Source organism: Notamacropus eugenii, chromosome 2, assembly GCF_028372415.1.
Source record: "Notamacropus eugenii isolate mMacEug1 chromosome 2, mMacEug1.pri_v2, whole genome shotgun sequence".
Classification (NCBI taxonomy): Eukaryota; Metazoa; Chordata; class Mammalia; order Diprotodontia; family Macropodidae; genus Notamacropus; species Notamacropus eugenii.
Genome location: NC_092873.1, coordinates 214,940,634 through 214,965,311, shown reverse-complemented (window position 1 = coordinate 214,965,311; position 24,678 = coordinate 214,940,634). Strand labels below are relative to the sequence as shown.

Here is a 24,678-nt window from a genome sequence, read left to right as displayed (position 1 = left end):
TTAGGTGAATCCATCTCCTAGACTGTAAATTGCCCAAGGAAAGGAATTTTTATCTCCATCTCTAATACCGACTAAGAAAGCATGTGCTGTCCACATATTTGGAGGTTATATTTGACCTTTTTCATTTTTTTAGCAGAGATCATCTGCTCACCCTCTCTGGCCTAGCTTAAACTGGTGATTGATAGCTAAAGCTAGAAAGATGACTGGCTAAGATAAAGGATATATCTACTCTGTAGTTATAGAAGAGAGTGTCTCTTTGTGTAGGACTGGTATTCATTTTGTATTATTCTTTGGCAAAGGATGAGGGGAAGGAAAAGGCAGGCTTCATGAGTGTGACAGCCGTGAAACCTTTTGTCACACCTTTACTCATTCCCTACAGTGCAGAGAAAAGGTAATTCATATTGCCAGGTGTGGTTTTTTTCTTCTTGTGGATATTTTAAACACTTTGCCTGCAGACTATGTGATGGATAGCTTGTTGTCCATTTCACACTGAGCACTAGTGCAGTCTGCTCATGGGTAACAGGTCTGCCTGCTCTTAAGCAGGTCTAGCATATGACATCTTTGCTGAAATTGAGGAGCAGGATGGTAAGATGAAAAGAACACTAAACTTAAATCCAAACAACCTGGGTTCAAATCTTAGCTCTCATCCTAGCTGTCAATTCAAATTTCAACATTGCTATTTACCATCTGTGTGACTTTGGGAAAGTCACTTAACCTCTGAGTTTCAGCGACTCAGCTCTAAAAGGAAAATACTACTAACTGGACAATCTACTTTCCAGAGCCTGGTTGTGAAGAGGATCAAATAAGAATGTATACTGACCACTTTGTAAATGTAAAGCAGTGTCGAAATATAATCTGTTATTATCTCAAACTGCCAGAAACAAACATTGACCTGTAGTCATTACTCCTTAGTAGTCAGATTATAGACAGTACTTCTAATAATAACTCACATTTATTTCTTTAGTTTTATTATGTTTGCAAGATACTTCAAATGTTATATCACAAGAGATCTTAAAGGTCACCTAGTTCATTCATTTCAAAAATGAAAAATAAAATGAAATCCAAGAAGATTAAATGATTCTTCCAGAGTCACTCAGGTAGTAAGTGGTGGAGCAAGAATTAACTGGGTATTAATGCTCCCATACACCATACTGCTTCATCAATTTCTTCTCTTCCCCCAACATTCCTATGAGGTAGGTACCCCAGGACCTCAATGGATCTGCGATCACATTGTATGATGCAATTGAAATCCAACCATACTGTCTCATGTTGTACAATTCTTGTCAATATCCTCCTAGACATTCATCCCAGACATATATATCTAATGTTCTAAGGGACTTTTTCAAACTCCCTTGACATAGAGAACATAACAGTGGAGCATCAAGGCTGTCCATCATTTATGTCTCACTGAGATCAGCCAATCTTCTTTTTCAATCTCTCAAAAATGCTCTTATCTCTCCCCTAACATTACCACTACACTAGTGCAGGCCCTCACTACCCTATGTCTAGACTATTGCAGTATCTTTCTGGTAGGATTGCTTGAAACAAGTTTCTCCCCACTCTAGTTCAACCTCCACTCAATTATCAAAATGATTTTTCTCAAGCACAGATCTGATCATGTCTCTTCTCTACTCAATAAACTCCAGTGGCTCCTCATTGCCTCCAGAATCAAATACAAAATGCTGTGTTTGACATTCAGAGCCCTTCATAACCTAGCCCCCTCCTACCTTTCCAGTTTTCCTGGATCTTACTCTCCATGTACTCTTCAATCCAGTGACACTAGCTTTCTCATGGTTCCACAAACAAGACCTTCTATTCATCTGTTTCAGGCATTTTCTCTGGTTATCTCCCATTCCTGGAATACTTTCTCCCCTCAGCTCTACCTATTTATTTCGTTGACTTCTTTTTAGTCCCAAATAAAATCTCATCATTTACAGAAAGTCTTTCCCAACCGCTCTTGATTCTAGTGCCTCCCCTCTACTGATTGTTTCCCATTTGTCCTGCATATAGCATTGTTTGTCTATATTGATCTGCATTTTGTCTTCCCCATTAGACTGTAAGCTCTTTTGTATCCCAGTGCTCAGCACAGTCCCAGGCACAGAGTAGATAAGTATTTAATAAATGTTTATTGATTAATTGAATCATACATTTCTTTCATGATCTCCTTTAAACCACTTCTCCTTCATAATTTTTTGTTTATGATGTGCTATAGCCTGAACTTGTTCACCATATAATGCATTGCCTTTTGGATTATCCTTAATTTAATTCACCTGAGAATGCCATACACAGCTTCCTTTCTTACTACATCCTGGATCTATGACTGGGGACTGGGTAGCTGGCAACAAAGCTGCCAGTTGGCACTTGTCCCTGTCATAGTGTCTTCTTGTGGAATGATGAGTGCCACAGAAGCCTAACTAGGGAGGGCATAAGTAGAAGCTGCGTCCACTGAGGCTGGATGCTCTCTTCTCCAGTTTCTGAGGGGGGGCATAAGGCTAAAATTTTATCTATCTGCCAACCTCAAAATATTGCTGATCTTGGAGTGTGAGTCTGGTTCAGAAGGAAAGCCACTTCTTGGAATGGGTCTACTACTTCATCTTGTCCTGGTGCACAGTCTCTCCCTGGGCACTAGACTAGAATGTTCCATGAACAGTGTGCATTTGGCCTGACCCCAATGTCCACAGACCTCCCTATCTTTCTCCCTCTGTTGAGTTGAGTTGGATAAAAGAATCACTGACTTTTTCCTGGATTTCCTCATCAGGATTTAGTCTGGTGCATTCTCTAGAGCTGATTGGAGGAGTTTGTGGAGAGGACTTCACTCTGTAGCTTCCTATCACTCTGCCAACTTGGCTCTGCCTCTTGTGTAAATGTTTTAAATTGCCATTCACCACATATAGTTGTCTTTTGTGTAATCAGAGATTGGGGAAAAAGGGGATAAGTGATCAGAGAAGTGGCTTTTCTGCTGAACCAGACTCACACCCCAAGATCAGAGATATTTTAGGGCTGATAGATAAAATTTAGCCTTATTTCTCTCAGAAAATGGAGGAGAGAGCACCCATTATCAGTGGATCTAGCTTCTGCTTGTACCCTTCCAAGATGGGCTACATGGGCCTCCTGTTTTCTGCAAATTGTCTGTCCAAGATTTTATACACACACACACACACACACACATATACACACATATATACATACATACATGCATATAAATATATACACATAACACACATATTCACATATATGTATGCATATGTATATATGGAGAAAGAGAGAATGACCAAGAAAGCAAGGGACAGAGAGAGAAAAGACCGAGAGAGAGAGAGAAAGAGGGAAGAAGGAAGGAAGGAAGGAAGTGAGGGAGTGAGGGAGGAAGGGACAAACAGAAACACACAGCTCTACAGATTGTTCATCTGACTTTATACCATAATGCAGAAAATAGACTTTCTTCACCTGCTTGTTTTTTCCTGAAATAGGTAATGGAGACATTATTATCACATGCTGTTTCTTCCCACTATGCTTAAGGAAGTGGTCCATCTTCAGTTCATAATGCAAGAGTTCCTAATGTACCTGGCAACTTTCCATCTTCCTCCCATATCCATCACTGTAAATGAGTTTCATCCACTGTGGCTTCATTGTGGCACTCTTCTGCTCTCTAGGAACTCACAATGGGTGACCCTGACACTCTTTGCCATTAAATATGACACACCAATATCACCAGTAGAAAAGAGGAAGGCAGTTTCCATAACAATTCCAGACTTTCCCAAGATAGCAATGCCAAATACTATTAAGTACAGGTTAGAATGGCTTCAGTTTTACATGTTGGTGATTAGCCATTGCAAATGATCATGACAGGGCTGACGTGAACTTAATGAATAGACATTTATTAAATACCTACTGTGTGCCAATCCCTCTGCTAGCTCTAGAGTAACTATAAAAATAAAACATTACCTGCCTACAAGAGCCATCCCCCCCAAAAAAGAAATGAGTTTTAATTTATGAATAAGATTTCTTTCCAAATGAACATTTCTCCAGTGGGAAGAAAAATTAATGTGAAAGTTTGTTTGCTCAAGTGTAATGATTATGGAAAGGGCTTAGTGTCTGCTTCTTACAGCAACTGAAAAAGATCTCATTTTTAGGATGAAGACGAAAAGGATTTACTTTCATCCTTCTGGGGCACATAAGGAGAAAATGGCGTCTCACAATTTAGGAGTTTCTGGAAGTTGCCAGATGAATTTAGATATGCCTTCTGGCAAATGGGTAATGTCTCTTCCCCAAATGCTGCTCATTTTGCCAGCTGTTTTCACTCCAGATGGACAGTCACAAGTGGATTTGTTGGATCTTTGTTCCTGGTGGGAAGAGTTTGGAAAAGGAAGACTATCAATTCTCAGTTTCTTGAAACACCCCAGATCCAGCACCGCCATTTTGGGATTTACACTGTTATTGGCTTCACAATCCTAGAGTTTCTGTGAGTGGAATTCCAAAGAGGGTCCTGATGTAATATGCAATCTTCTTGCATACAACCAAAGCACAGAATAGGACATCATTTATGCCATGCCATGTGCACCTTGTGTTGTTAGAGTTGTTGTTTGTCCTTTGCACTCAAAGAGGATCAATGACATAGGGTCAAGGCGCAGTGTGTTGCCTTCCAAGCACACGTTGGACTGATCAGCCGCAGCCAAATACATTGTATTGGTCGTTAAGGTTATACCACACAGACTCATCCAGTAGGCTCTGTACTCAGGTTTTAGGTCTATTGGAAGAAACAATATGTTTGCATGTAAGTATACATGAATAATTATTAAATCAACAAGCCTTTATTAAGCATCCACATTGTGCTAGGAACTACGGGAGAAGAAAAAAAGAAGTATGCTAACATCTAAGTAAATTCAAACTATTCACAAAGAAAATTCAAGATAATTTGGGTTGGGGGGATCATGGAAAGATTCATGTAAGAAGTGGCTCTTGGGCTGACCAACTGACAAAAATCAGTCACCCATTTGAGCCCACTCCAACTCAACCAATTGTATTCTAACCTTTCCTGAACCTTTCAATAGTGGCCTGGAATTTCAGCTAGTTTATCCTCATATATCCCAGATCATGGAACGTAATCTTTTGGAATTAGGAAGAACTTTTTGAAACTCACGCTGCCAGCCTCAAAGGACAGACTCTTCTCCACCTGAATTGTGCCCACATGTGCTCTTCTAGTCAGACCCAAACACTGTCAATCAGGGACTACACAAGTTGTTGGTATCAAGGGCTATGAGTCAACTGTGAAACCCATTTTATTCCTCTCTATAAACCTAACGAGACTAAGAAGGTGATTAACAGCTGTCAGACTCATGAATCAGTCAACCACCTTATTTTCAGGAGAAAATTTTCATGATTGATTTCACTATTCAATATGAGTTGTTTTTATTCCTCTATTTTTTTTTCTTTTCCAGTGTTTTGACTATTTGATGTTGTCCCAATTTTATCCTAGAATATTTCATTCTTTTTTGCACTAATTCCCATTGCTGGCTGTCAACCCATAACACCAAAGGAGGCTTAGCATGCAATTGAACTGAAACTTCATTTCCAAATTGAAACCACACCAATGTTTACTGTGGCTAGCTTCTAGAGTGAAATTTCTTGACACAGTTATCTGCTTTGTTGTTGTTGCTTATTTCTTTATAATTTGCTAATGGCTTATAAAATTTGCCTAAATTCAGTCCTCTTCATCTCTGAATTGTTTCTGAGAATTATGGTGCAACTAACATATAAAGACTCCATCTGTGTATTGGGCATTTTTTAGGATAGTCTTTTAGATTTGACCTTCCTTTCCTGAAAGCAAAATCATGGCTCCTACTTGAAGGCAACCAAAGAAAAACATATTTCCTGACCTCCTATTCTCATTATCAGTGCTGCAGCTAGTGATTTGGGGTGCTTACAAGCAGTGGAAGCATCATTTTTTCTGGAATATGGTCACTAGGGGAAAGTGTGACCCACAATGAGGCCATTCCACCCAGGGACAAGGCTGGGAAGAGGAGAATTTCACCTGCTGTTCAGAAGTGGCATTAATTTGCACTAGGACAGTGCTATAAATTTCCAGATTTGGGATAAAACTCTGATCACCTCACCCTAGTTATAACTCTAACTGTATTTAATGTATGTCCTTCTAGAGGTGTCTTTAATAATCTAATTTTAAGTCCAGAAGAGAATACTAAGAATGGAATAACTATGAATCATTTTGAGACCCTGAAGCAGAATATTGAATAATGTATGCTTCATTTAACAAAGAGATAAAGCTGTGAGAAACTTACATGAGAAAAAAGGAAATGTCTCATGTTAACACATGTTTGTTGTAAGAAAAAATGTTTTCATATGTTGGCAGAAACAGAATGACATTTGGCTCTCAAACATAGTACAGTCTGAAATCTAATGAAAATATGTGTTTAATATATCCAGATAACATACTGTAAGCCTGTAGGCCTGTATATCTTAATTTAAAATGTTAATGTATGAAATAATATGCATGTTACGACTAATTTTCTACAGGCTCAATAAAGTCTCAAGTATATATGATAGACATGGGAAGTAGTGGTTATAATAATAATAATAACTAACATTTTTGTAGCAACAGTTGTGGCCCACATGTAGCATGGGGGTATCAAAGTACGGCTTAAATAGGCAGAATAGATGTCTTCAGCCTCTTCTCTTCCCACCCTTCTCAAAGGGAGACTTTAATTTCTGAAACAGGAGGTTGGGACCAGAAGTTTGGCCATTCTGTTCTCCTCAGACAGCAAGGAGATGCTGGACTAGAATTACATCTATCTATTCCCCTTGATATTTTTAGTCTAGTGGATATGATTTCCAGGTTTAAACTTTAGATTGTTTTTTTCATTGATGGGGGAAGTAAGACCCTATGCTTTATATTCCCCAAAGTTTGATTCCTTTTCCCACCAAATATTAGTTTTGCAATAAAAATGCACATGGCAAATAGCAAATTAAACTATTTATCCAAATTAGCAAAACAGAAATCAAAGAAAATATACAGGAGAATATATATATACACACACACACACACACACACACACACACACACACACACACACACACACTTTATACATATATATATATACATATATATATGTGTATATATATATATACATATATATATATACATATGTTAGCATGTGTTTGTCCCTCATTGCTGAAGAAGACCATGTCATCAGAGAAATAATGACATAACTTACACTTGACTTTGTTTTGAGGGAGGGAGGGCTGTGCAGGTCACCAGCCTCATTTCTCCTCCAGAGCCATCTGGATCCAGTGACCAGATATTCATCAGGATGACTGGAGATGACTCAGGATGAGGCAATTGGGGTTAAGTGACTTGCTCAAGGTCACACAGCTAGTGAATGTCAAGTGTCTGAGGTGAGATTTGAACTCAGGTCCTCCTGACTCCTGCACTGGTATTCTATCCACTGTACCACCTAGCTCCTTTACTCTGTATTGTCAGGTATATGTATATATATATATATACATATACCTGACATACATGTATATACATGTATATATGTATATATATACATATACCTGATAATACAGAATAAAGGAGCTTTCCCATTGGGAATGGGAATGTCATGGCTTGGCTCAATCAACAGAGTTTTAAATCTAATTTAAAGTTCCCCCAAGTCTCTACTGCAAGAAGCTGAGGATAGGGACATGAGGGAGACTGCCAGCTTCTTGCCAAAATCTTTTCTTTCAACAACCTGAAGTAGGGTTGGCATCTTCCATACTTTCTCTCAAAGCTGGAAGCCAGGATCTCCTGAAGCCCAAAGAGACTGAAGAGACTTGAAGAGTCTCTAGAGTTTGAAGAGACCAACCCTCTCTTCTCTCTAGTTCTCACCAATTCCACCCCCTTCCCCCCCCCCCCCCCCCCCCCCCCCCCCCCCCGGTGTATGGCATTGATCTACACCAATGAAGAAAGAGTCTCATAGTAACAGTCTTTGGGACTTGGGTAACTTTTATATAGAACTTTAAGCCTTGAGAGTATTTTATGTATATTACCTCATTTGATCCTTATAACAGCCCTTTGAGGTAGGTGCTCTTATTATTGTTCCCATTTTACAGATAAGGTAACTGAGAGTGAGTGAGGTCAAGTGAGTTTCCCAGGTTCACATAGCTAGTAAGTGCCTAAGGCAGAATTTAAACTCAAGTCTTCCTGATTCCAGGTGTAGAATTCTATCTGTACCACCTGTATTAGGTATTGTTTTTACCATAGATACTTACATTTCACCTTATTAAATTCTCTCTCTCTCTCTCTCTCTCTCTCTCTCTCTCTCACACACACACACACACACACACACACACACACACACACACACACACACACACATCCTATCCCTTACCCTCCCTCCCCTACACAAATAAATAATCACAAATATTGCTGCTTGGTCAGGTAGAAGGAAACACTCCCAGTCACCCCAGCACTCCTGCATGGTTCTTGTGCCAGAATTACAAGGGGATGTATAATTCTTGAGTGAGTCGTGCTATAATGGAACCAAAGAATTCTGCCGAAATTGGGAAGAAGAACTAAGACCCAGTCATTCGTGAACGAACGGCTGCCAATCTTCAGTGCTGAACCGCGGCTGGGATATTTCGTCTGAGGCTTCGTTGATATGTATGACATGAGGAATATATTTAATTAACAATGGAAAGCCTCTCATTGAAAAAGAAAAAACTGTGACTCCTCTCTGAGCTGCAATGTCTAAGTTACTTGGCGATGGGGTTCTCACTAGCATGCTCCACAAAGGATTATTTGATGCTGTGTAAAATGTGGGGGCAACCACCTGTGAATGGATTGCTGTTGCGTACTGTAGGAGTTCTGCATGAATTAGAATTTTCTGATTTGCAAAATTCTACCAGAAAATGTCATTTTTGTTGGTTTTCTTCAGTCAGTTTTTACTGATCATACCAATAACAGTCCAAAGAAAACCAACAAAAATGACATTTTCTGGTAGAATTTTGCAAAGCAACTTGAAATAAAAAAATCACCACCCACCATTTTCCCCACAACAACCCTATAAAGTCGGTACCATAGAAATTATTGCTCCTGTTTTATAGATGAGGAGACTGAGACTCAGAGCACTTAGGTAATAATAGCAACCCTTGTGCTATTGTTACCCCCTTTTACAGATGAACAAACTGAGATTCAAGGAGTTCATGGAAAACTGTTTTAACATGTAACTGGGAAATAAGATGTACAGGCAACTGAGTATAGAAATCTACCTTAGCCTATAAGAAAGTGAGGGAGGGAGTAGGAGAGGGGATGATAGAGACAGGGGACTAGGGAAAGGGGTAATCAGAATGCATGCCATCTTTTGAGGGGAGAGAAGGGGAGAAAATTTGAAACTCAAAATCTTGTGAAAATGAATATTGAAGACTAAAACAGACAAATTAATCAATACAACTTGTGCTCTGATGAGGGGATCTTTTAAGTCCAGGAATTAATTGGGAAGTTGATTTATTTACCAGTTTTTCAATGTCATGAGAGCTAAATTTTCTTGATGAGGAGAATATTAATCTACTTTGTGAGAAAAAAGAAATGATCAAAGAATTAAGTAGCTCCATCCAAAACAATCAACAAGTATGAAATTTTTACCAGGTCAAGTGTACAAATGACTAGGGTCTCAAAATTAGCAAAGTTCAAGACAAGAGCTATAGATTGAAATTTCATTAAAATTTTTAAATAACAAAGATGCTAGTATTGAAAAAAATAATTGATTCTAAATTATATAAACCAATGTATTCTTACTGAAAACAAAATTTTGAAACCATTTCTCCCAGTAATTGTTTTAATTAATAGCAAAACAGAACAGAAATAATATTATTCTTTGACTCTGCTAAAATAACTTCTTGGGGAGAAAAGCAAACTATATTACGAAGAGAACGGAATAGAGAGTACTAGATTTTGGTCCTAGGTCAATCACTATGTGACCTGGGGCAAATAACTATCTTACCTGGGTCTTAATTTCTTGAGTCATAAAATGGAATCAGACTTAGATAATCTCTAAGATCTGTTGCTAACACTGTGATTCTAAATCAGCCTTCTATAATTCAATAAATCTAATTTAACCATTTTTCTATTGATGAAATTTCAGCAACATACTTTCACTGCTAGGAAATGAGATGTAGTAGTACGTATTTTGAAAGGATTTTTTGTCCTAGGATTCTAAGCATCACACAGTTTTTAAAACATCTATAAACTAATTCAGCTATTGCTTCTCTAATTTCAAGATGCTTGTCTAATGACCAATAGGTACACATACTCTGAGGGAACTGAGTCATATCAGTCTTGACATTCTCATAATAAATAAGTACAAAAAAGAAGGACATTGCTATTCAGTGAAAGTATGGCCCACAGGTTCCTCTCGGAGAGGTAAATAAGGAAGATGACCATTAATTTGACAGTGTGCTCAAAGGCAACAAGAAGTTTCCTTTCATAGTAAATGTATTCATCTCATATTGTAGCCTTCATATTTGTGAAATGATTATCAAGGCAATAATTATATCTTGTCCACAAATATTTGTTACAGAGGATGAAGGGGCAGGCAAATGGTATGAACAACTCCAGAAGGCCCTGCAAAGTCAATAAATACATATTTTCATTCTCAATAACTTCCATGGAAAGATAGCAATAGGTGAGTACGGGGAGGTCACAAATAAAGAATGAGAAAGGTTAAAGATCTGTAGACAACACAGAAACAACATGTCTATACATTGTGAGCATTTGGAAAAAATAATCAGTATTGTTGGAAATCTTGAGTACTAGACAACATCACACAAAAAATAACATAAAAGAAAGCAGTTTATAATTGATGTGGGAGTCATTCCCAAATCAACTGTCTGTATGTAGTTAGACCATTAATTTCTTAGAATGAAAATAAAAACAGTGTAAAGTAGGAAAAGAATTAAAATGAGAAAAGTATACTGTGCATTTGAAATAATTCCATCCTGACATTAAAATAAGTTATTAATGAAGAAAATTGTGATAGGGAGGGGGAAATTATAAAAAAACAGAATAAAATAATTTTCTTTGGAAATGTATCTAACATAAATCAATTGCTGTAACAAAGAGGCCCTGAAACCCTTAAAAAATGCCTGAATCTGCAAATACTTGACTTACCTGTGGAGGGAAGAGATATGGAGACCAAGCTAACACAGGTTTAAAATATAAACAATATTATGGAGGCTGATAGAATATTATGATCAGTATCATCTTATAAAACAGGGATAATTGGTAGAAGGCAAAACCAGTTTAGATAAACTTGTTAAGAGTTCCATTTAAACAAAGTCATACTGAGATCATTTAAGAATGAAAATGGAAGGACAACAAAACAAAAAAAAATGGAAAAGATATGCAAAGATTTATGATAAACTGTTATGGCTATTAATACCATTAAAGCCACCATTCTTGAATTCTAATATCATTTCTGGACATATTTATAGAACAGAGAGAAATGGTACTATCAAGGTCTATGATGGGGAAAGCAGCTGAACTGACCAGCGTAGAGAGAGGATATCTGCCCTTGAGATGATACAACTGTGAGGGCATTGTTGATTTACAAATTATCTGAAGGAAAGGTTGATACAAAAGCCATGGGAAAGAACTAAAATCTTATTATGAGAATATCAACAACTCCTAACTTGTATGTCTACATTGTCATCTATACAGAAATTTTTTGAGCATCATCTGTATGTGCATCAAGGTCTTTCTGAATGAAAGTATTAGTCGGGGGAACAAACAATCTTTTTATAAGAAGTATTCCACAGTAGTCCACATCTTTAAAATCATACAATTGACTAAAAGATGTAGAAAATACAAGATCTCACTGGGTTCATTGTTATTCTGTCATTTCCATCTTCCGTAACATCTCTTTGTATCCCCTCTCTCCTCTAATATTGCCACCATAGTGGTACAAGCCCTCATCTCTTCCCACCTGGAAAATGAATATAGCCTGCTGCTTGGTTTTTCTGGCTCAAGTCACTCCAGTCCATACTCTACCTAGTTATCAAAATGATCTTCCTTAAGTCTAGATCTGAGTGAGTCACCTCTCTATTTAATAAACTCTAATAGTTTCCCATTACCTCTTGGATCAAATGCAAATCTTCTGTTTGACTTTTAAAGCCCCTCATAAGAATGCTTCTTAACCAAATCAATTAAATCGAACACTATAAACAGAGTCTACATACCTCTTTGAACTGGACAAGGATTGACAGAAGATGGGCAAATCAAGTATTTCAACAAGAGTTGGGTGGGCATGGATCAACTGAAATCTACATGGTTGGAGGAAACATCCATATTATTGAAATCTATAAGAGTATTATATTTTTCTTCCTATTGTCAGTCTCATTTTGTGAGATTGGGAGGTTCAGAGAACCACAGAATATCAGATTTAGATGAGACCATTGAGATTATTTAATACAATACCCTTATTTTATAAATGAGGAAAATGAAGTCCACAGAAGCTAATTTTCTTGCCTAAGGTTATCCAGTCTTAGGAAGCTGGAAAGACTTCACCAAAAGACTAGGCTGCCTCATTCTGGACTGACTCATCATCAAGATCTGACCAGAGGTAAGGGCGACTTCCAACCACATTAACTCACAAATAAAATCTACTTTATTATATATGTAATATATGTTATATATAAATAAAATAAAATCTAATCATGGAGGGGACGCAATCTGTATTGGTTAGAAGGGGTAGAGAGAGGAAGAGTATCCATACTAATACAATCAAAACCATTGAAGAAGACCTACTGTGGGTCCAGTATTGTCATAGGCATATGATGGACACAAGAGAAAGAGAAGACATGATCCTTTGTCCCTTAGTCCAATTGCAAAAACAAGACACACATTTATAACATAAATCATTAGTTGGATAATATAAAAGACAATGCATAAAAGAGGACAGCAGTGGAGGAAAAGCAATATTTATGAATGTTGAGGCAAGAAGACTTTTGAGAAGCAATAATAGATTTGCATGTGTGTATACACATGCATATATTTATACATCATATGTAATATGTGTGTATACATACATGTATATATGTATTGTATATGTGTGTACGTGTGTGAATAATCCAATAGACCAGAAGTCAGGAAGATCCAATTGTGAATTTCACTTCTGACATTTACTGGCTGTGTGACCAGAGGCAAGTCACATAATCTTTCTAAGTCTCACTTTCCTCATCTGTAAAATGGGGATAATAATTTATTTACCTCACAGGTTTGGGTCTTAGAGGGATTTTTGGGGGCAAAGAATGAGGCTTAAGTGAGAAAATGTATAGAAAATGCTTTGAAAGTGCTATATAAACATCAGTTTTACAAATACAATAAAAGGGAATAATTGGAATAATGAGAATTAGTCTTCCAAGAGATGGGGGATGTAATGTAATGCAGTATTCTTGATGTAAACTGGAAAGGAAAGAAGGACATGTTGGTAGAAAAGATATGATGTTTATAAGAGGAATTTTCAAATGGAGGATGGAGATGGGACAAGCATAGTCTGAATGAGGAAGGAAAGGAGGCATCTTTTGTCCTAATTCTTTTACCTGCCTCTATCCTAGAGCTTCACATGTCAAGAGAATAATTAAAGATTATAGCAGATAATATTCACTGTTTTGATTTTTAGAAAATGCTCCATTGTGGCTGCTTATAAAAATAGTCTTACTTCATATCCCAGAGAGTGTTTCACTGATTTTCACTGTTTTGTTCCTCTTCCAATCTATTCTCTCATGCACATTTTCTATTGTAAACCTTTAAATGTGAGAAAAATAATAGTTGCTAGGTATTTGGTCCTATAATTTTTTCTTTGTGTTTTGGGGAAAAGGACTATCTCTGCTGCCACCTAGTGACATTTGTCTGCAATCTGCAGACTTGATCCCAAGGAAATGCATAGAGTCATCCCCCAACTTGCAAATCATGCTCTAAAATGTCAAAGTATCCTAAGATTAAGAGCAAGAAGTGACCTTAGGGATTGTCTAATCCATCTCCTTTTTCTTTTTTACAAAAGAAGAAACTGTGACCCAGATTGCTAATATTTTCCTGTGGGTTGCAAACACAATTTCCCCTTAAGACAATAATTAGATTTCTAGCTAATCCAAAAAATCAATTTTGCTCATACTGTACCTGAGATTAAAGTTAATAAAGGCAAAGTTTCTTGAGTCAGTTCACTTGAAGATGTGGCCTTATGGGACTTTCTTCCTCATTCTGTTCCTGCTTATCAAAAAACCCTTGGTTCCCCATCTTTTCACTGCCCCTTAATTCAGTCAATTGCTTCCATATGTAGGCATCAAAGCTCCCAGTAACCTAATTCCACCACTGGAATGAAGTATATTAGGATTCTCATATTCAGAAGGCAAATGGTTCAATATAGAACTGAAGTCAGAAACGTACATTGGAAAATATACTGGTATGAAGTTGGGACACTTGGGCTGACATCCTCATATAAGTGGGAGACACTAAGAACAATTTTTATTTAAATAGCCTCCAGAATTGCCAGATGCTTTACATCATCTAAAAAACCACCTCTTACGACTTTTGGACAAATCATTTCACTTCCTTGGTACTCATTTTCTCATCTCTAGAGAGGGTTAAACTAAGCTGATCACTAAGATCCCTCCAAAGTCTAAATCAACAATTTTATAATCCTATAATCTTTACAACAATCCTGCAAAGTAGTTACTGCCAGGATTATTCATTCATTTCTCAGAGTGACCGGGTCTGCATCTTCCCATATATGGGGTTGCCCCAACATGCCAGGAGCTTACCTCATACTTGTGAGGATACAATTGAAGTATAATATCTATTATTCCTCTCTTTTGCCAGTTTTTAGTCAGATGCTGGCGTGGTTCTTCCCTTGGGTATAAATAAGTTCCAGAGGCAAGATTTGAAAGTTAAGTCTTTTCTGACTCCAAATCTAATGCTTTTTGCACTACAGAAAATTAAAGAGATAAGGAGAAGTTTTAAATAATCATTATAGGGAATCAATGAAAACCAGAAAGAGGGGTATAAAATGATTGATAGTTCCTACAGCAATTAGGATTCAGCTGAGACAGTGCACCATGGTAAAGGATATCAGCACAATTCTACATTCCCAGGCTCAATAGCCTAGGAGTAGGAAGACACTAGATCGTATGAGTTACCTCAAGAGAGGATTAGTGAAGCCTTAATGGAAAAGATAGACTAGGGAGAGGTCAGGGAAGGCAAGTTTAATATAAGAGAAAGGTAAAAATAGAAGGATAAAAATAGAATAGGTAGCCCAAAGTCTATTTGCACAAAACTCTCCTTACTGGTGGAGATTAATTGATCTCCATTAATTAATTAATTAATGAAGATCAAACTATTCATTTGGATGAAGGGTTGAGTTGTTCAGAGACTGAAAGAGAAAGAACCGTGGTCTTTTGGTTTCTAATTTCAAGAGAGAAGACATGTTGTTGCGGATTGTCTTTAAGTCACTGAAGGGAGAGAAAGACCTCAGGAGAGGGAGGAAGTGAAGGAAGCCAACATGCAGAGGAGCTGCCAACATCAGACAGGTTCCTAGTCCCCTCTTAATACACTAGACGCTTTGGGGGATTTCACCTTGACCAAGATCTGACACTCTTTCTCTTGGTTGAGCTGAATTATTTTTCTTCAATAAAAGAAGTCATTTATTTTGTATATTATCTGATATATATATGTATGCATATATATATAAAACATATATTGTAATATTTATATATGTATGCTCTCTCTGATTTCTGTTTTCCTGTTGACCTGGATAAATGGGTTTATTTGCTTTTCACTGTGTGTGTTCATTGTGGAGCTGACATTTAGGAAGTCAAACCTTGGATATATGTATAGCTTAGAACTCTCCTCCATGAAGGAATAATGATGGGAATCACAGCTTGAACCTAAATTTATTTACCCTAGACTAGCAATACTTTAAAAGAGCAGATATTATAGTATCTCCTTTCTCTGAGAAAAGCAGAATGGCCAAACTCTGGCCCCAACATCTTTATCTAGACAGACTCATATAGACACATATACCCTACAGTGTAGCAGCAGTAGGTCAGAATTAGTCATTTTTTCCAGCCTAAGAAAACTTAAAAAGTCAGCAAGTGAAGTCTATGACACAGGGATATAAAGCTGTCCAGAACCCATGCAGGCAGCATAGCAACAATAGTTATAGCAGCAGCAGTAGCAGTTTTGGATGCTCTCAGGTCAAAGTCAAATAACTGGTCAGAAAGAAATCACAGGCCCTTTTCTGGCACTGAATATAGCTGTATTGGCATCTATATCACTATACGCACTTCTGGGTCACCATTTCAGGGCTGAGAGGAATTCTCCTGGTCACAGTTCCAAGACAAAGAGGAGTGCTAGTGTGGGCAGTTGCAGCGGACCAGAGACCCTTCCTGAATAAAGACAAAAGCACAAACCAGGAGAGCAGTGACCACACCTCTCCCAGGATCACAACACCTTGGAAGAATGGAAAACTTGCAAAATCCCAGAACTAGCTCTGAAAATAGCAGTATGAAAAAGCCTGAAGTTTGGGACAGTACCTCTCTAACACCAGATGAGGAGAGCACAACATTAACAAGTTCAAAGTCAAGAAATAGGCTGGAAAGATGAGTAAACCAAAAAACAATTTAATTTGACCACAAAAAGCTACTATGGTTACAGGAAAAACAAAGACATAAATTCAGCAGAAGATGACAATGTTAAAAACAGGTATCAAAAAAGGCTTTGAAGAAAAATGTTAATTGGACTCAACACCAACAAGCATTCCTGGCAATAAGAGAGCAATAAGAGTGGTAGGGGGAAAATTGGGAAGAAATAAGAGTAATCCAAGAAAATTATGAAAACTGACAGTTTTGTAAAAGAAACACAAAAAACCTGAAGAAAATAAAGCTTTAAAAAACAGAATTAGTAAAAAGGTAAAAAGAGGCACAAAAATTCACTGAAGAGAAGAACTCCTTAGAAAGTAGAATTGGCCTAATGGAAAAAGAAATACAAAAAACTCATGGAAGAAAATGATTACTTAAAAATTAGAATTGGGCATGTGGAAGTTAATAATTCCATCAGACACCAAGAAACAAAAAAATAAAGCCTAAGAAAGAAAACATAAAAAAATGTGAACTATCTCATTGGAAAAGCAACTGACCTGGAAAATAGATCAAGAGATAGTTTAAGAATTATTGAACTACCTGAAGGTCATGATCAAAGAAAGAGCCTAAACAACATATTTCAAGAAAGTATGAAGGAAAACTGTCCCAATATCTTAGATTTGGGTAAAATAAAACTTGAAAGCATCCTCTGATGACTTCATGAAGGAGATCCCAAAATGAAAACTCCCAGGAACATTATATGTTAAAGAGAAAGTAGTTCAAGCATCCAGATAGAAATATTTGAAATATCATGAAGCCACAGTCAGGATCACACAAGATTTTTGTGACTTCCATGTTAGAGGAGCGGAGGGTTTGGAATATGAAAGCCCAGAAAACAAAGGAGCTAGAATTACAACCAAGATAACCTACCCAACAAAACTAAGTGTACTCTATCAGGAGCAAAAAAACCAAAACATATTTCATGAAATAGAGGAGTTTTAAGAATTCCTTATGAAAAAAACAAACCAGAATAGAACATTTGACAGTCAAACACAAGATTCAAGAGAAGCATACAAAGGTAAAAGTGAAAGAGAAATCATAAAGTTAAACTGTTTACATTCCCGTGTGGGGAAGATGATACATGAAATTCCTAAGAACTTGATCATTATTAAGGCAATTAAAAGGAGTTTACATAGACAGCCTCTATGGATGTGAGTCAATTATGTTGGGATGATCTCATGAAAAAAAAAATGAAGAATGAGAAACAGGAATGTACTGGGAAAAGGGGGAAGACATAAAAGAGTCAGGCATGGAAGAACTTTTACAATGAGGGAAGATGGGGAAGGGGTGGCAGGCAGTGCTTGAATCTCATTCTCATCAGAATTGGTTCAAAGAGGGAATAATACACACACACACACACACACACACACACACACACACACTTAGTTTTAATACAGTTAGTAATCATAACTGTGAATGTAAATGGGATGAGCTAACCCATAAAACAGAAGCAGAGAGAAGACTGGATAAGAAACCAGAATCCAATAATAGGTTGTGTACAAGAGACACACTTGAACAAGAAAAACATACACAGAATTAAAATAAAGGGCTGGAGCAGAATCTATTATGCTTCAGCTCAAGTAAAAAAAGTGGGGAGACAAATAGTAATAATGATCTCAGATAAAGCAAAAGCAAAAATATACATACTTAAAAGAGATAATCAGAGAAACTACATTTTGCTTAAAAGTATAATGATAGACAATGAAATAATATAAAAAAATTTCTATGGCAAGTTTCTCTGATAAAGGTCTCATTTCTCATATATATACTAAGTATAAAATTGAGTCAAATTTACCAAAAATAAGAGCCATTCCTCAATTGATAAATGGTCAAAGGATATAAAAATGCATTTTTCAGAAGAAAAAATCAAAACTATCCAGTCATATAAAAAATATCCTAAATTGCTATTGATTAGAGAAATGCAATTAAACCAGTTCTGAGATGCTACCTTCTATCCATTAGAAATGAAAAATGTTAGAGGAGAAATGGAAAAGTTTGGACACTAATACAGTGTTGATGGAATAGATCCAACCATTTTGGAGAGCAATCTGGAATTGTGCCCAAAGAATTATAAAACAGTGTATACCCTTTAACCCAGCAATGCCACTTTGATCTGTTTCTCAAGATTATCAGGGAAAAAGGACAAGGATATATATGTGTTCTAAAATATCTATAGCAGCTTTCTTTGTGGTGGCAAAGATATCCATCAACTGGGGAATGACTAGACAAGCTGCGATATATGAGTGTGATGGAATACAACGAAGATATAATAAATGAGCTGTTTGATTTTAGAAAAACATGGAAAGACTTGCATAAGATAATAAAGAGTGAAATGAGCACAACCAAGAGAACACTGTATACAGTGACAGCAATGTTGTTCAAAGAACAACTATGAATGACAAGTTATTTTGAGTATTATAAATATTCAAGTCAACTACAGAGGACCTATGAAGGAAGACAGAATCTACCTCCAGAGAAAGAACTGATAAATGGAAATATGTATAGTACGGTTTTAAATATATACATGTATATATAGACATATATGTGTGTGTATACATACACACACATATATATAGATATAGATATATAGATATACATGTATGTTTAATGGTGACCTTCTCTAGTGGGGGGTGGGGAAGGAGGGGCAGCAGAAAACAAAAACAACAACAAGAAATCTCAAAAGGCAGCACAGGAAACCAGGGTAGCTTTGAAAATAATATGTAGTATTTATTACATAGTTTTTCAAATGTAAGTAAATAATGTGAAATGGAAATTCATGCTCATGTTGGATTCTCTTTTTCTGTTATGCTGTGTATACGAAAATGGAAATGTTTTTGTCTTTTGTATTTAAATTCAAAATCAATTTTTAAAAAAATTTAAAAACACTACACTATATATATTATTTCATCCAGCAGATCTAAAAAAAGAAGGAAATGTCATATATATATATATATGTATGTATGTGTATGTATGTGTTTGCATGTATATTTATGAAATCACCTTTTGTAGTTTCAATAAACTGAAAGTCAAATGGGTATCCAATTGGGGAATGACTAGACAATTCCAGCTTATGAATATAGTGAGAGTGTAAGAGGGAGGAATTTTAGGAGTTGCTTGAATGACAAAGGCTCCATGCAGCATCATCTAATTTCTTTGCTTTTTTGTTAGGTCCGATAAATTCTGTGGCTACAGTATGTTGTACATATGACAATAACTTTATCCTCTTGGAAGAATTCCTTCTTTTTTTCATCATGGATCCTTTTAGCAGTTTGGAGAAATCCATGGACCCCTTCTCAGAATAATGTTTTAAAATGCATAAAAATATATAGGTACAAAGGAAGCCATTTATACCGAAATATATTTTTCAAAAAATTGTAAACATGTTCATAGATCTCAGGTCAATAGTTCCTGCCCTATGGCCCTGGAGAATTGTTAAAATGATAGAGGAAATTCTTGATGCAGGGTAGAAAATAGAGCCAGAGATTTCCAAGACCAGCCTTTACCACCACAAGAAACTGTGTCCCTGAAAGTGAGGATAAGAGGATCAGGACCAGTGGTACCAAATTCAAACAGAAATGGGGACCATAAGGATCCCCAAGGTCCACATATTAATTTTAGCTTTAAAATACAACATTAATTTTGTTTTATCGTATTTTTATTTATTTTGTTGAATATTTTCCAATTGTATTTTAGTCTTGTTCTGGAGGTCCATAGGAGTGTTTTGGGCCACATGTATCTATGGTACCTCACTTTAGATACTTCCATCATAGAAATCAGGGGGAACAAAGGATTTAAGAGAAGGGGAGTAGTCAATAGTATCAGAATCCAAACAGAGGTCAAGGAGAATGAGATCTGAGAAAAAAAACATCAGATTTAGCATTTGAGAGATGATTAGTAACTTTGGATTGAACGGTTGTAATTGAGGGGTAGAGATGGAAGCTAAATTGCAAGGGATTAAGAAGTGGAAAGGAAAGAGAGGAAATTAAATCCCTGAGAGCACTCGGTCTATTTATGCAAGAATGAGAAAAAAAACTTAGAAAACAAACCATTGCATAGGAAGGATTGAAAATAAGAGGAAGAAGGAAAATTTTTGAAGGGATAAACTCCTAAAGAAGTCTGAAGATGAGTTTAGAAGTATAAGTAGAAAAGTTGACTTTGGCAAAAAGGCCTAACTCTTCATCTATCATGTTAGCAAAGCTCTCAAGAATGGGTGATAACAAACCAGAATTTTGAAGTGGATAATAAAAGAAAAGGGAGAGAGCTCATAACAGATGGCCTCTCTTTTCTGAGTAAAGAAGCAAGATCTCCTGTTGAGAGGAAGGAGAAAGAGACAACGCAAAAGGTTTAAGTGGAGAGAGAAGATTTGAAGAGCATGAGATTTTGTGGAGAGTATGGAAGAGTTATTCATCACATAATAAAAGGATTGCTGTGAATCTGTAAAGAGAAAGTTGAAATTAAATTATATAAATTTGCTTGGAATCCAGTCTGCACATTTGTGTGACTTTCTCCAACAGCATTTCTGAACACGAGCAGGAAAAGGATTGGGAGTTTGGCAACGTGTAACCAGCAATAGCGAAAGGGTTAAAGGATAATGTGTAGTCCAATTGGTTAACCATGGCATCAGGTGTAACTGTACATGGGCACCTGATTCAGAAATGACTCCCCCCATCAGTAACCAACTGCTTTTTTCTATTAAAGTAGACAGTTAATTCCACATTTTATGCTTTGTTATTAAGGATTTACCATACCCATTGCCTTGTTACTTTCTTCTTAAAACAAGACATGACACTTCTGAGTAGTCCACTAAACTTATTTTTTTGCTCCCAAACCATTTTTTCCAATATATTTTCACTATCTTCATCTGTACATGTCACCTCATTGATATTCCTATGTTTCCAGGCTTGTATTGATTTTCCTTAGAGGATCTCATCAGGGTATTTGAAGAATTTCTTTATGTTATTATCCTCTGCAAAAAAGCATTCTTTGCGCCTGTGCTCAGGTGTGTGCTAGTAAATGTTTAACAACCAGATCTCTAAAAAACATACAGCACACTTCTAAATTTAATCTGCATTAGTACTATTTTTCTCCATCACTTTCTTAAATATAGACAATAATAATAATAATAATAAACCAAACCCTCATTTTTTGTTGATTTCAGATGTATAAGTGTATAAACTGAAAACTAAACAGTTGAATCTCATGATAAGTACAAACTGGCTCCAGCACAGCCCTGCTTGTGCTATTTTTCTTTCCATGGTGACATTTTTGCTTATTATCAGTGCAAGGAGAGTTATCAGCCATCTCACGAAATGTTATTTCTTGTTACCTTTGGACACTGGATGGAATCAACTCTGTTGGCCTTCCTATTGGCTTTTCTATGGAGAAGCTGTAAGTCAGCCTTCCATTGAACTTCTTCATGTCATAGAGTTGCATTGATGGCAGGGGTTCTAAACCTTTTTTCTGTGTCTTGGACTTCTTTGGAAATCTGTTGAAGGACAAACAATAACAACAAAGGTGAAGCTTAATGATTCCTTCTAGAATTATATTTTAATATCAAAGATTAGTAAAAAATAAAAATATAATTTTCCCATCTGAATTTATGAACCTTCTGAAATCTATTAGCTGATCAAAGTTTTAAAAAATAATTTATAGCAATGCTATTATTAGTTATTGTGATTTGGTTCACAATATTCAAAATTTAGAGCTGAAAGAGAATTCTAGTCCAACTCCTTCATTTTACATATGAGGAAATTGAGACTGATGGAGATTGTCTCTTGCCCAAGGTCACACAAATAGTAAGCACCAGAGACAGGATTTGAATCCAGAACCTCTGATTCCTGATCCAGTGGTTGTTCCAATGTACTCTTTTGTCCTGTAACTCATTAATCTCTGGACAAAGAGTTTGTGGTCAGAGTACCAAAAGTTAATTTAAAATCTAAAGAATCTAAAAACTAATTCTTGATCCTCTTGTCCCTCTTTGCACCACTCCACTGCTCTCATTATGGAAGCAGAAAAGGGACACATACAACTAAACGCCAATTTGCATTTTTCTTTGTTTCATGGGTTGCTGTAGCCAGAGATTCCATCATTTGGTGATTAACCTACTATTGATGAGTAATTCAAGCTTAAATAAACTGGTCATAAAATAGTAGATACAGAGTATTCATGGGATCATGCTCATAGCCTTACTAGGTTGGTAGAACCTGCCAGAGTTTGTACTCTGTCAACTGTCTTCAAGAACTCAAAGTCAATTCTTCACTACAAAAGGATATAGTAATAGGATGTTTCAAAGTTACCAGATCCACCCTCCCAAGGAAGTCACTTCTACTGAATCGAAATGCTACCGTATCCTTGTTATATTAGAGATAAGCAAACCTTTTAGTTAACCCTTCAATGATCTATAAGTGCCTCATTTCATTGAACCTGAAGTAAAAAGGGACCAGTGTCAGGCCCACCTTTAATGGACTCTCTTTACCATATCTGATAGAAAATTAGAGTCATAGGGGAACATAAAGGCTGATATCTTCAAGTGTGCTTCTTCAGAAGACTCATTTCCCACTTAACCCATAAAAGTCAACAAAAACAAGTTGTGTCAGATTAGGAGTGCTTCTGTGCTGAACAGAGGTAAGATCTAGCAAGACCTTTTGGTTTTTTCTTTTTTAAATTTTATTAATCTCTTTTTGTCTTTTATTATTTACTTATTATTTGTTTTTTAGTATTTTTATTTTTAATATAAACTTTATTTCCTTTATTTTTAATATCACACACATATATATATATATATGTATGTATGTATGTGTGTTTTTATGTATTTATTTATCCCTCCCCACCTTCTACTGAGGGAGCTATCTTTTACAACAAAAAATTAAAGAGAAAGAGAAGGAAGAAAATAGAGCAGTTCAGTAAAAGTAATCAAGACATCAACTGAGCTTGACAGTACATGCATTGTTCTCTACCCATCATCCCACAAATCTTCAATGATGTTGCATTTGGAAGAGAGAAAGGTCCATTTGCAAGAATACTTGGCAAGACCTTTTCTAATCCAAGATCTTTCCTATGATGATATAAAGCATTTCTCCTGATTCCTGACCCTTATAAGCACACAGCCTTATTCCACAACAGTTTTTTAACTTTTGTTACTCTTTCCGTGCATGTAGATCCTTTCATAATTTCTCCAAAAGAGGGGAGCTTGGGATATAAGCAGGGCTCATCTGTGTGTCACATTGGCCACTGAGACCTTTAGGCTTTTGGTGCCTTATGGTAGAGGGCCCCTCTTAACAGGCGCTATTATTATCCTATGGTTGAGTTAATCCATTTGTTGTCCTTCTGATTGACATTGGACCACAGCAAAATCATCCCATCAGCTTCTAGGTATATATTCTGATATGTCCCTATCCAAGGTGCTTAACACCTCTTTACTTGCAGGCAACTCTTAGGTATTCCCTATAACAATGAAATCACAAGTATGATGGTTCAAGAAAAAAGTGGAAAATTGCTATAGACATAAAGTACTCTATTTCTATAAAGTACCTAGATTTTGACAAGCCATTTGTCAGAACAAAATGATGGTGTTACTAGACCCAAAGAATATTGACTAACAGATCGAGATTAATTTAGAGGTTTCCAGTAGAATATTAAAGAAAAATAATTCTTTGCCTGGTTCGATTCAACTTTTTTTTTCAATTGCTTGAATGAAGGCATAGATGGCATATCTATTACATTTTGGATTGCATGTATTTTGGAAGACATATCTCCCAAGCATTATTCTGAACAACAGAATCAAATCCATTAAAGGGTAGCAATTAGTCATGTTTAGTCTGGAGATGAGAAGGGAACTAGGGAACATCTCTTAAAATATTTGAAGTGGATTTTATGTGGAAGCAGAACCTGGGGGGAACTAGGGTGAATGAGTAGAAGGTTCATGGAGGAAAACTTAGGTCTGATAATAGCAAAACTTCTTAACAATTAGGGCTATCCAAAACAAGAATGGAGTGT

At 36.5% G+C, this 24,678-nt stretch overlaps 1 pseudogene; it reads left to right on the top strand.

Annotated features, from left to right (window-relative positions):
- Positions 1–326: 326 nt before the first annotated feature.
- LOC140522923 (transforming protein RhoA pseudogene) overlaps positions 327–24,678 on the top strand; it is a 36,974-nt pseudogene continuing 12,622 nt past the window's right edge.